This window comes from Paralichthys olivaceus, chromosome 4 (assembly GCF_024713975.1).
Source record: "Paralichthys olivaceus isolate ysfri-2021 chromosome 4, ASM2471397v2, whole genome shotgun sequence".
NCBI lineage: Eukaryota > Metazoa > Chordata > Actinopteri > Pleuronectiformes > Paralichthyidae > Paralichthys > Paralichthys olivaceus.
Genome location: NC_091096.1, coordinates 25,445,342 through 25,458,231, shown reverse-complemented (window position 1 = coordinate 25,458,231; position 12,890 = coordinate 25,445,342). Strand labels below are relative to the sequence as shown.

The 12,890-nt window shown below is 42.5% G+C and overlaps 1 protein-coding gene and 19 non-coding genes across 20 annotated transcripts in view; 11 read left to right on the top strand and 9 right to left on the bottom strand.

Moving 5' to 3' along the window:
- Positions 1–12,890, top strand: part of whrnb (whirlin b) — a 110,828-nt gene that overhangs the window by 33,289 nt on the left and 64,649 nt on the right. The window lies entirely within an intron of this gene.
- Positions 198–270, bottom strand: trnar-ucg (transfer RNA arginine (anticodon UCG)). The gene has a single exon. It is a non-coding gene; the product is annotated as a tRNA-Arg (tRNA).
- Positions 954–1,027, top strand: trnai-aau (transfer RNA isoleucine (anticodon AAU)). The gene has a single exon. It is a non-coding gene; the product is annotated as a tRNA-Ile (tRNA).
- trnar-ucg (transfer RNA arginine (anticodon UCG)) lies at positions 1,471–1,543 on the bottom strand. The gene has a single exon. It is a non-coding gene; the product is annotated as a tRNA-Arg (tRNA).
- On the top strand, positions 2,227–2,300 carry trnai-aau (transfer RNA isoleucine (anticodon AAU)). Its single transcript has one exon. It is a non-coding gene; the product is annotated as a tRNA-Ile (tRNA).
- trnar-ucg (transfer RNA arginine (anticodon UCG)) lies at positions 2,744–2,816 on the bottom strand. Its single transcript has one exon. It is a non-coding gene; the product is annotated as a tRNA-Arg (tRNA).
- Positions 3,500–3,573, top strand: trnai-aau (transfer RNA isoleucine (anticodon AAU)). Its single transcript has one exon. It is a non-coding gene; the product is annotated as a tRNA-Ile (tRNA).
- On the bottom strand, positions 4,017–4,089 carry trnar-ucg (transfer RNA arginine (anticodon UCG)). Its single transcript has one exon. It is a non-coding gene; the product is annotated as a tRNA-Arg (tRNA).
- Positions 4,773–4,846, top strand: trnai-aau (transfer RNA isoleucine (anticodon AAU)). The gene has a single exon. It is a non-coding gene; the product is annotated as a tRNA-Ile (tRNA).
- trnar-ucg (transfer RNA arginine (anticodon UCG)) lies at positions 5,290–5,362 on the bottom strand. The gene has a single exon. It is a non-coding gene; the product is annotated as a tRNA-Arg (tRNA).
- Positions 6,046–6,119, top strand: trnai-aau (transfer RNA isoleucine (anticodon AAU)). Its single transcript has one exon. It is a non-coding gene; the product is annotated as a tRNA-Ile (tRNA).
- Positions 6,563–6,635, bottom strand: trnar-ucg (transfer RNA arginine (anticodon UCG)). The gene has a single exon. It is a non-coding gene; the product is annotated as a tRNA-Arg (tRNA).
- Positions 7,319–7,392, top strand: trnai-aau (transfer RNA isoleucine (anticodon AAU)). Its single transcript has one exon. It is a non-coding gene; the product is annotated as a tRNA-Ile (tRNA).
- trnar-ucg (transfer RNA arginine (anticodon UCG)) lies at positions 7,836–7,908 on the bottom strand. Its single transcript has one exon. It is a non-coding gene; the product is annotated as a tRNA-Arg (tRNA).
- Positions 8,592–8,665, top strand: trnai-aau (transfer RNA isoleucine (anticodon AAU)). The gene has a single exon. It is a non-coding gene; the product is annotated as a tRNA-Ile (tRNA).
- trnar-ucg (transfer RNA arginine (anticodon UCG)) lies at positions 9,109–9,181 on the bottom strand. Its single transcript has one exon. It is a non-coding gene; the product is annotated as a tRNA-Arg (tRNA).
- On the top strand, positions 9,865–9,938 carry trnai-aau (transfer RNA isoleucine (anticodon AAU)). The gene has a single exon. It is a non-coding gene; the product is annotated as a tRNA-Ile (tRNA).
- On the bottom strand, positions 10,382–10,454 carry trnar-ucg (transfer RNA arginine (anticodon UCG)). Its single transcript has one exon. It is a non-coding gene; the product is annotated as a tRNA-Arg (tRNA).
- On the top strand, positions 11,138–11,211 carry trnai-aau (transfer RNA isoleucine (anticodon AAU)). The gene has a single exon. It is a non-coding gene; the product is annotated as a tRNA-Ile (tRNA).
- On the top strand, positions 11,963–12,036 carry trnai-aau (transfer RNA isoleucine (anticodon AAU)). Its single transcript has one exon. It is a non-coding gene; the product is annotated as a tRNA-Ile (tRNA).

Genomic DNA, 12,890 nt, shown 5'->3' with positions numbered 1-12,890 from the left:
GCCATTTCATACACTGAGATGTGTTTTAGTCTTGGGCAAGGAGAGACATTTTTACCAACCTTGCAGTGGGATTGAGGACACAGCTATTTAGAACTCGCTGAAATCCCCAATGTGATGTGTACAAGCCACATTTGCAAGAGGCTTCCTTGAATTGTAGCATTCTCTAAACACTTACCTTGGTTAAATAGAGTGATATTCAACCACGAAGGGACTCGAACCCTCAATCTTCTGATTCGAAGTCAGACGCCTTGTCCATTAGGCCACGTGGTCTTGTGCATTCAAGCAAAGGTTCACGTGAGACGTCGTAGAGAGCCATCGTTTGGTCGTCTAGGCAGAATAATTGGTTAAGAAGTTGACAACATGCACATTTTACTGATAGGTATGTCAAGACTTTGTTGCAGCTAATTCTTCTCTACTAACACCCATTTGGAAGGTGGTGGCCCCACTCCCCACCAGTTAGTGGGTCACTGGGGCTCTCTGAGTCAAGGTGTGAATAGCTGTGGAGACCTGTAATTTGGAGACCCACCCTGATATCGCTTGAGCCATTAGGGTCACTGGTTAATGTTTTGGTGTGGAGTATATCAAATCGCATGGAGAGATGGTTACCAAACTCGGTGGGGATAGTACATACAATTTAATTTAGTGGGAAGATTACTTGGGATTGTATATCCAGCTGATTCACTTTTGAGCTAGTTCATCAAAACTCAAGGTCAATCAATCATTCAAATGTATTAAAATAGTCCATATTCACAAATCACAGTGAATCTCATTGGGATTATCAAGGTGTGACATCTGCTGCCCTAAGGTACATGTGACCACTTTGTTTCAGCTCATTCTTCTCTACTAACACCGAACCTGGAAGGTGGCTACATCACACTGCACTTCCACTGTTGGGCATCTTGTGCAAAATGAACACTGGGAACATAAATGGAGTTGATCCGCACGCTTTACATGGCCGGTTAGCTCAGTTGGTCAGAGCGTGGTGCTAATAACGCCAAGGTCATGGGTTCAACCCCCATACTGGCCAATTGTTTGTAAGTGATACATCATTTACAAGATTTTCTCTGAATTATAGAACATGGCAGAAAGATTGCTCCCTTAATGAAATATCCATCAGCATAATGTCACTTCTACCTGCAGTGTTTGTTCAGTGACTATTATGACCAAGTTTTGAACAATGTCTATCCTGACAGCCCAAATGAAAGCTCAGAACAGTTTAGCTCCTAGTTTCAACCACAAATGTTCTTGAACCCCTGAGATATGGAATAGGAAAGCCATTTCATACACTGAGATGTGTTTTAGTCTTGGGCAAGGAGAGACATTTTTACCAACCTTGCAGTGGGATTGAGGACACAGCTATTTAGAACTCGCTGAAATCCCCAATGTGATGTGTACAAGCCACATTTGCAAGAGGCTTCCTTGAATTGTAGCATTCTCTAAACACTTACCTTGGTTAAATAGAGTGATATTCAACCACGAAGGGACTCGAACCCTCAATCTTCTGATTCGAAGTCAGACGCCTTGTCCATTAGGCCACGTGGTCTTGTGCATTCAAGCAAAGGTTCACGTGAGACCTCGTAGAGAGCCATCGTTTGGTCGTCGAAGCAGAATAATTGGTTAAGAAGTTGACAACATGCACATTTTACTGATAGATATGTCAAGACTTTATTGCAGCTAATTCTTCTCTACTAACACCCATTTGGAAGGTGGTGGCCCCACTCCCCACCAGTTAGTGGGTCACTGGGGCTCTCTGAGTCAAGGTGTGAATAGCTGTAGAGACCTGTAATTTGGAGACCCACCCTGATATCGTTTGAGCCATTAGGGTCACTGGTTAATGTTTTGGTGTGGAGTATATCAAATCGCATGGAGAGATGGTTACCACACTCGGTGGGGATAGTACATACAATTGAATTTAGTGGGAAGATTACTTGGGATTGTATATCCAGCTGATTCACTTTTGAGCTAGTTCATCAAAACTCAAGGTCAATCAATCATTTGAATTTATTAAAATAGTCCATATTCACAAATCACAGTGAATCTCATTGGGGTTATCAAGGTGTGACATCTGCTGCCCTAAGGTACATGTGACCACTTTGTTTCAGCTCATTCTTCTCTACTAACACCGAACCTGGAAGGTGGCTCCATCATACTGCACTTCCACTGTTGGGCATCTTGTGCAAAATGAACACTGGGAACATAAATGGAGTTGATCCGCAGGCTTTACATGGCCGGTTAGCTCAGTTGGTCAGAGCGTGGTGCTAATAACGCCAAGGTCATGGGTTCAACCCCCATACTGGCCAATTGTTTGTAAGTGATACATCATTTACAAGATTTTCTCTGAATTATAGAACGTGGCAGAAAGATTGCTCCCTTAATGAAATATCCATCAGCATAATGTCACTTCTACCTGCAGTGTTTGTTCAGTGACTATTATGACCAAGTTTTGAACAATGTCTATCCTGACAGCCCAAATTAAAGCTCAGAACAGTTTAGCTCCTAGTTTCAACCACAAATGGTCTTGAACCCCTGAGATATGGAATAGGAAAGCCATTTCATACACTGAGATGTGTTTTAGTCTTGGGCAAGGAGAGACATTTTTACCAACCTTGCAGTGGGATTGAGGACACAGCTATTTAGAACTCGCTGAAATCCCCAATGTGATGTGTACAAGCCACATTTGCAAGAGGCTTCCTTGAATTGTAGCATTCTCTTAACACTTACCTTGGTTAAATAGAGTGATATTCAACAACGAAGGGACTCGAACCCTCAATCTTCTGATTCGAAGTCAGACGCCTTGTCCATTAGGCCACGTGGCCTTGTGCATTCAAGCAAAGGTTCATGTCAGACCTCGTAGAGAGCCATCGTTTGGTCGTCGAAGCAGAATAATTGATTAAGAAGTTGACAACATGCACATTTTACTGATAGGTATGTCAAGACTTTGTTGCAGCTAATTCTTCTCTACTAACACCCATTTGGAAGGTGGTGGCCCCACTCCCCACCAGTTAGTGGGTCACTGGGGCTCTCTGAGTCAAGGTGTGAATAGCTGTGGAGACCTGTAATTTGGAGACCCACCCTGATATCGTTTGAGCCATTAGGGTCACTGGTTAATGTTTTGGTGTGGAGTATATCAAATCGCATGGAGAGATGGTTACCAAACTCGGTGGGGATAGTACATACAATTGAATTTAGCGGGAAGATTACTTGGGATTGTATATCCAGCTGATCCACTTTTGAGCTAGTTCATCAAAACTCAAGGTCAATCAATCATTTGAATTTATTAAAATAGTCCATATTCACAAATCACAGTGAATCTCATTGGGATTATCAAGGTGTTACATCTGCTGCCCTAAGGTACATGTGACCACTTTGTTTCAGCTCATTCTTCTCTACTAACACCGAACCTGGAAGGTGGCTACATCACACTGCACTTCCACTGTTGGGCATCTTGTGCAAAATGAACACTGGGAACATAAATGGAGTTGATCCGCACGCTTTACATGGCCGGTTAGCTCAGTTGGTCAGAGCGTGGTGCTAATAACGCCAAGGTCATGGGTTCAACCCCCATACTGGCCAATTGTTTGTAAGTGATACATCATTTACAAGATTTTCTCTGAATTATAGAACATGGCAGAAAGATTGCTCCCTTAATGAAATATCCATCAGCATAATGTCACTTCTACCTGCAGTGTTTGTTCAGTGACTATTATGACCAAGTTTTGAACAATGTCTATCCTGACAGCCCAAATTAAAGCTCAGAACAGTTTAGCTCCTAGTTTCAACCACAAATGGTCTTGAACCTCTGAGATATGGAATAGGAAAGCCATTTCATACACTGAGATGTGTTTTAGTCTTGGGCAAGGAGAGACATTTTTACCAACCTTGCAGTGGGATTGAGGACACAGCTATTTAGAACTCGCTGAAATCCCCAATGTGATGTGTACAAGCCACATTTGCAAGAGGCTTCCTTGAATTGTAGCATTCTCTAAACACTTACCTTGGTTAAATAGAGTGATATTCAACCACGAAGGGACTCGAACCCTCAATCTTCTGATTCGAAGTCAGACGCCTTGTCCATTAGGCCACGTGGTCTTGTGCATTCAAGCAAAGGTTCACGTCAGACGTCGTAGAGAGCCATCGTTTGGTCGTCGAAGCAGAATAATTGATTAAGAAGTTGACAACATGCACATTTTACTGATAGGTATGTCAAGACTTTGTTGCAGCTAATTCTTCTCTACTAACACCCATTTGGAAGGTGGTGGCCCCACTCCCCACCAGTTAGTGGGTCACTGGGGCTCTCTGAGTCAAGGTGTGAATAGCTGTGGAGACCTGTAATTTGGAGACCCACCCTGATATCGTTTGAGCCATTAGGGTCACTGGTTAATGTTTTGGTGTGGAGTATATCAAATCGCATGGAGAGATGGTTACCAAACTCGGTGGGGATAGTACATACAATTGAATTTAGTGGGAAGATTACTTGGGATTGTATATCCAGCTGATTCACTTTTGAGCTAGTTCATCAAAACTCAAGGTCAATCAATCATTTGAATTTATTAAAATAGTCCATATTCACAAATCATAGTGAATCTCATTGGGATTATCAAGGTGTTACATCTGCTGCCCTAAGGTACATGTGACCACTTTGTTTCAGCTCATTCTTCTCTACTAACACCGAACCTGGAAGGTGGCTACATCATACTGCACTTCCACTGTTGGGCATCTTGTGCAAAATGAACACTGGGAACATAAATGGAGTTGATCCGCATGCTTTACATGGCCGGTTAGCTCAGTTGGTCAGAGCGTGGTGCTAATAACGCCAAGGTCATGGGTTCAACCCCCATACTGGCCAATTGTTTGTAAGTGATACATCATTTACAAGATTTTCTCTGAATTATAGAAAATGGCAGAAAGATTGCTCCCTTAATGAAATATCCATCAGCATAATGTCACTTCTACCTGCAGTGTTTGTTCAGTGACTATTATGACCAAGTTTTGAACAATGTCTATCCTGACAGCCCAAATTAAAGCTCAGAACAGTTTAGCTCCTAGTTTCAACCACAAATGGTCTTGAACCCCTGAGATATGGAATAGAAAAGCCATTTCATACACTGAGATGTGTTTTAGTCTTGGGCAAGGAGAGACATTTTTACCAACCTTGCAGTGGGATTGAGGACACAGCTATTTAGAACTCGCTGAAATTCCCAATGTGATGTGTACAAGCCACATTTGCAAGAGGCTTCCTTGAATTGTAGCATTCTCTAAACACTTACCTTGGTTAAATAGAGTGATATTCAACCACGAAGGGACTCGAACCCTCAATCTTCTGATTCGAAGTCAGACGCCTTGTCCATTAGGCCACGTGGTCTTGTGCATTCAAGCAAAGGTTCACGTGAGACCTCGTAGAGAGCCATCGTTTGGTCGTCGAAGCAGAATAATTGATTAAGAAGTTGACAACATGCACATTTTACTGATAGGTATGTCAAGACTTTGTTGCAGCTAATTCTTCTCTACTAACACCCATTTGGAAGGTGGTGGCCCCACTCCCCACCAGTTAGTGGGTCACTGGGGCTCTCTGAGTCAAGGTGTGAATAGCTGTGGAGACCTGTAATTTGGAGACCCACCCTGATATCGTTTGAGCCATTAGGGTCACTGGTTAATGTTTTGGTGTGGAGTATATCAAATCGCATGGAGAGATGGTTACCAAACTCGGTGGGGATAGTACATACAATTGAATTTAGTGGGAAGATTACTTGGGATTGTATATCCAGCTGATTCACTTTTGAGCTAGTTCATCAAAACTCAAGGTCAATCAATCATTTGAATTTATTAAAATAGTCCATATTCACAAATCACAGTGAATCTCATTGGGATTATCAAGGTGTTACATCTGCTGCCCTAAGGTACATGTGACCACTTTGTTTCAGCTCATTCTTCTCTACTAACACCGAACCTGGAAGGTGGCTACATCACACTGCACTTCCACTGTTGGGCATCTTGTGCAAAATGAACACTGGGAACATAAATGGAGTTGATCCGCATGCTTTACATGGCCGGTTAGCTCAGTTGGTCAGAGCGTGGTGCTAATAACGCCAAGGTCATGGGTTCAACCCCCATACTGGCCAATTGTTTGTAAGTGATACATCATTTACAAGATTTTCTCTGAATTATAGAAAATGGCAGAAAGATTGCTCCCTTAATGAAATATCCATCAGCATAATGTCACTTCTACCTGCAGTGTTTGTTCAGTGACTATTATGACCAAGTTTTGAACAATGTCTATCCTGACAGCCCAAATTAAAGCTCAGAACAGTTTAGCTCCTAGTTTCAACCACAAATGGTCTTGAACCCCTGAGATATGGAATAGGAAAGCCATTTCATACACTGAGATATGTTTTAGTCTTGGGCAAGGAGAGACATTTTTACCAACCTTGCAGTGGGATTGAGGACACAGCTATTTAGAGCTCGCTGAAATCCCCAATGTGATGTGTACAAGCCACATTTGCAAGAGGCTTCCTTGAATTGTAGCATTCTCTAAACACTTACCTTGGTTAAATAGAGTGATATTCAACCACGAAGGGACTCGAACCCTCAATCTTCTGATTCGAAGTCAGACGCCTTGTCCATTAGGCCACGTGGTCTTGTGCATTCAAGCAAAGGTTCACGTGAGACCTCGTAGAGAGCCATCGTTTGGTCGTCGAAGCAGAATAATTGGTTAAGAAGTTGACAACATGCACATTTTACTGATAGGTATGTCAAGACTTTGTTGCAGCTAATTCTTCTCTACTAACACCCATTTGGAAGGTGGTGGCCCCACTCCCCACCAGTTAGTGGGTCACTGGGGCTCTCTGAGTCAAGGTGTGAATAGCTGTGGAGACCTGTAATTTGGAGACCCACCCTGATATCGTTTGAGCCATTAGGGTCACTGGTTAATGTTTTGGTGTGGAGTATATCAAATCGCATGGAGAGATGGTTACCAAACTCGGTGGGGATAGTACATACAATTTAATTTAGTGGGAAGATTACTTGGGATTGTATATCCAGCTGATTCACTTTTGAGCTAGTTCATCAAAACTCAAGGTCAATCAATCATTTGAATTTATTAAAATAGTCCATATTCACAAATCACAGTGAATCTCATTGGGATTATCAAGGTGTTACATCTGCTGCCCTAAGGTACATGTGACCACTTTGTTTCAGCTCATTCTTCTCTACTAACACCGAACCTGGAAGGTGGCTACATCACACTGCACTTCCACTGTTGGGCATCTTGTGCAAAATGAACACTGGGAACATAAATGGAGTTGATCCACACGCTTTACATGGCCGGTTAGCTCAGTTGGTCAGAGCGTGGTGCTAATAACGCCAAGGTCATGGGTTCAACCCCCATACTGGCCAATTGTTTGTAAGTGATACATCATTTACAAGATTTTCTCTGAATTATAGAACATGGCAGAAAGATTGCTCCCTTAATGAAATATCCATCAGCATAATGTCACTTCTACCTGCAGTGTTTGTTCAGTGACTATTATGACCAAGTTTTGAACAATGTCTATCCTGACAGCCCAAATGAAAGCTCAGAACAGTTTAGCTCCTAGTTTCAACCACAAAGGGTCTTGAACCCCTGAGATATGGAATAGGAAAGCCATTTCATACACTGAGATGTGTTTTAGTCTTGGGCAAGGAGAGACATTTTTACCAACCTTGCAGTGGGATTGAGGACACAGCTATTTAGAGCTCGCTGAAATCCCCAATGTGATGTGTACAAGCCACATTTGCAAGAGGCTTCCTTGAATTGTAGCATTCTCTAAACACTTACCTTGGTTAAATAGAGTGATATTCAACCACGAAGGGACTCGAACCCTCAATCTTCTGATTCGAAGTCAGACGCCTTGTCCATTAGGCCACGTGGTCTTGTGCATTCAAGCAAAGGTTCACGTGAGACGTCGTAGAGAGCCATCGTTTGGTCGTCTAGGCAGAATAATTGGTTAAGAAGTTGACAACATGCACATTTTACTGATAGGTATGTCAAGACTTTGTTGCAGCTAATTCTTCTCTACTAACACCCATTTGGAAGGTGGTGGCCCCACTCCCCACCAGTTAGTGGGTCACTGGGGCTCTCTGAGTCAAGGTGTGAATAGCTGTGGAGACCTGTAATTTGGAGACCCACCCTGATATCGCTTGAGCCATTAGGGTCACTGGTTAATGTTTTGGTGTGGAGTATATCAAATCGCATGGAGAGATGGTTACCAAACTCGGTGGGGATAGTACATACAATTTAATTTAGTGGGAAGATTACTTGGGATTGTATATCCAGCTGATTCACTTTTGAGCTAGTTCATCAAAACTCAAGGTCAATCAATCATTCAAATGTATTAAAATAGTCCATATTCACAAATCACAGTGAATCTCATTGGGATTATCAAGGTGTGACATCTGCTGCCCTAAGGTACATGTGACCACTTTGTTTCAGCTCATTCTTCTCTACTAACACCGAACCTGGAAGGTGGCTACATCACACTGCACTTCCACTGTTGGGCATCTTGTGCAAAATGAACACTGGGAACATAAATGGAGTTGATCCGCACGCTTTACATGGCCGGTTAGCTCAGTTGGTCAGAGCGTGGTGCTAATAACGCCAAGGTCATGGGTTCAACCCCCATACTGGCCAATTGTTTGTAAGTGATACATCATTTACAAGATTTTCTCTGAATTATAGAACATGGCAGAAAGATTGCTCCCTTAATGAAATATCCATCAGCATAATGTCACTTCTACCTGCAGTGTTTGTTCAGTGACTATTATGACCAAGTTTTGAACAATGTCTATCCTGACAGCCCAAATGAAAGCTCAGAACAGTTTAGCTCCTAGTTTCAACCACAAATGGTCTTGAACCCCTGAGATATGGAATAGGAAAGCCATTTCATACACTGAGATGTGTTTTAGTCTTGGGCAAGGAGAGACATTTTTACCAACCTTGCAGTGGGATTGAGGACACAGCTATTTAGAACTCGCTAAAATCCCCAATGTGATGTGTACAAGCCACATTTGCAAGAGGCTTCCTTGAATTGTAGCATTCTCTAAACACTTACCTTGGTTAAATAGAGTGATATTCAACCACGAAGGGACTCGAACCCTCAATCTTCTGATTCGAAGTCAGACGCCTTGTCCATTAGGCCACGTGGTCTTGTGCATTCAAGCAAAGGTTCACGTGAGACGTCGTAGAGAGCCATCGTTTGGTCGTCTAGGCAGAATAATTGGTTAAGAAGTTGACAACATGCACATTTTACTGATAGGTATGTCAAGACTTTGTTGCAGCTAATTCTTCTCTACTAACACCCATTTGGAAGGTGGTGGCCCCACTCCCCACCAGTTAGTGGGTCACTGGGGCTCTCTGAGTCAAGGTGTGAATAGCTGTGGAGACCTGTAATTTGGAGACCCACCCTGATATCGCTTGAGCCATTAGGGTCACTGGTTAATGTTTTGGTGTGGAGTATATCAAATCGCATGGAGAGATGGTTACCAAACTCGGTGGGGATAGTACATACAATTTAATTTAGTGGGAAGATTACTTGGGATTGTATATCCAGCTGATTCACTTTTGAGCTAGTTCATCAAAACTCAAGGTCAATCAATCATTCAAATGTATTAAAATAGTCCATATTCACAAATCACAGTGAATCTCATTGGGATTATCAAGGTGTGACATCTGCTGCCCTAAGGTACATGTGACCACTTTGTTTCAGCTCATTCTTCTCTACTAACACCGAACCTGGAAGGTGGCTACATCACACTGCACTTCCACTGTTGGGCATCTTGTGCAAAATGAACACTGGGAACATAAATGGAGTTGATCCGCACGCTTTACATGGCCGGTTAGCTCAGTTGGTCAGAGCGTGGTGCTAATAACGCCAAGGTCATGGGTTCAACCCCCATACTGGCCAATTGTTTGTAAGTGATACATCATTTACAAGATTTTCTCTGAATTATAGAACATGGCAGAAAGATTGCTCCCTTAATGAAATATCCATCAGCATAATGTCACTTCTACCTGCAGTGTTTGTTCAGTGACTATTATGACCAAGTTTTGAACAATGTCTATCCTGACAGCCCAAATGAAAGCTCAGAACAGTTTAGCTCCTAGTTTCAACCACAAATGGTCTTGAACCCCTGAGATATGGAATAGGAAAGCCATTTCATACACTGAGATGTGTTTTAGTCTTGGGCAAGGAGAGACATTTTTACCAACCTTGCAGTGGGATTGAGGACACAGCTATTTAGAACTCGCTAAAATCCCCAATGTGATGTGTACAAGACACATTTGCAAGAGGCTTCCTTGAATTGTAGCATTCTCTAAACACTTACCTTGGTTAAATAGAGTGATATTCAACCACGAAGGGACTCGAACCCTCAATCTTCTGATTCGAAGTCAGACGCCTTGTCCATTAGGCCACGTGGTCTTGTGCATTCAAGCAAAGGTTCACGTGAGATGTCGTAGAGAGCCATCGTTTGGTCGTCGAAGCAGAATAATTGGTTAAGAAGTTGACAACATGCACATTTTACTTATAGGTATGTCAAGACTTTGTTGCAGCTAATTCTTCTCTACGAACACCCATTTGGAAGGTGGTGGCCCCCCTCCCCACCAGTTAGTGGGTCGTTGGGGTTCTCTGAGTCAAGGTGTGAATAGCTGTGGAGACCTGTAATTTGGAGACCCACCCTGATATCGTTTGAGCCATTAGGGTCACTGGTTCGTGTCTTGGTGTGGAGGATATCAAATCGCATGGAGAGATGGTTACCAAACTCGGTGGGGATAGTACATACAATTGAATTTAGTGGGAAGATTACTTAGGATTGTATATCCAGCTGATTCACTTTTGAGCTAGTTCATCAAAACTCAAGGTCAATCAATCATTTGAATTTATTAAAATAGTCCATATTCACAAATCAAAGTGAATCTCATTGGGATTATCAAGGTGTGACATCTGCTGCCCTAAGGTACATGTGACCACTTTGTTTCAGCTCATTCTTCTCTACTAACACCGAACCTGGAAGGTGGCTACATCACACTGCACTTCCACTGTTGGGCATCTTGTGCAAAATGAACACTGGGAACATAAATGGAGTTGATCCGCATGCTTTACATGGCCGGTTAGCTCAGTTGGTCAGAGCGTGGTGCTAATAACGCCAAGGTCATGGGTTCAACCCCCATACTGGCCAATTGTTTGTAAGTGATACATCATTTACAAGATTTTCTCTGAATTATAGAACATGACAGAAAGATTGCTCCCTTAATGAAATATCCATCAGCATAATGTCACTTCTACCTGCAGTGTTTGTTCAGTGACTATTATCACCAAGTTTTGAACAATGTCTATCCTGACAGCCCAAATTAAAGCTCAGAACAGTTTAGCTCCTAGTTTCAACCACAAAGGGTCTTGAACCCCTGAGATATGGAATAGGAAAGCCATTTCATACACTGAGATGTGTTTTATTCTTGGGCAAGGAGAGACATTTTTACCAACCTTGCAGTGGGATTGAGGACACGGTTATTTAGAGCTCGCTGAAATCCCCAATGTGATGTGTACAAGCCACATTTGCAAGAGGCTTCCTTGAATTGTAGCATTCCCTAAACACTTACCTTGGTTAAATAGAGGGACATTCAACCACGAAGGGACTCGAACCCTCAATCTTCTGATTCGAAGTCAGACGCCTTGTCCATTAGTTCTCAATCAATCATTTGAATTTATTAAAATAGTCCATATTCACAAATCAAAGTGAATCTCATTGGGATTATCAAGGTGTGACATCTGCTGCCCTAAGGTACATGTGACCACTTTGTTTCAGCTCATTCTTCTCTACTAACACCGAACCTGGAAGGTGGCTACATCATACTGCACTTCCACTGTTGGGCATCTTGTGCAAAATGAACACTGGGAACATAAATGGAGTTGATCCGCATGCTTTACATGGCCGGTTAGCTCAGTTGGTCAGAGCGTGGTGCTAATAACGCCAAGGTCATGGGTTCAACCCCCATACTGGCCAATTGTTTGTAAGTGATACATCATTTACAAGATTTTCTCTGAATTATAGAAAATGGCAGAAAGATTGCTCCCTTAATGAAATATCCATCAGCATAATGTCACTTCTACCTGCAGTGTTTGTTCAGTGACTATTATGACCAAGTTTTGAACAATGTCTATCCTGACAGCCCAAATTAAAGCTCAGAACAGTTTAGCTCCTAGTTTCAACCACAAATGGTCTTGAACCCCAGAGATATGGAATAGGAAAGCCATTTCATACACTGAGATATGTTTTAGTCTTGGGCAAGGAGAGACATTTTTACCAACCTTGCAGTGGGATTGAGGACACAGCTATTTAGAGCTCGCTGAAATCCCCAATGTGATGTGTACAAGCCACATTTGCAAGAGGCTTCCTTGAATTGTAGCATTCCCTAAACACTTACCTTGGTTAATAGAGTGATAATCAACCACGAAGGGACTCGAACCCTCAATCTTCTGATTCGAAGTCAGACGCCTTGTCCATTAGTTCTCAATCAATCATTTGAATTTATTAAAATAGTCCATATTCACAAATCAAAGTGAATCTCATTGGGATTATCAAGGTGTGACATCTGCTGCCCTAAGGTACATGTGACCACTTTGTTTCAGCTCATTCTTCTCTACTAACACCGAACCTGGAAGGTGGCTACATCATACTGCACTTCCACTGTTGGGCATCTTGTGCAAAATGAACACTGGGAACATAAATGGAGTTGATCCGCATGCTTTACATGGCCGGTTAGCTCAGTTGGTCAGAGCGTGGTGCTAATATGCTAAGGTCATGGGTTCAACCCCCATACTGGCCAATTGTTTGTAGGTGATACATCATTTACAAGA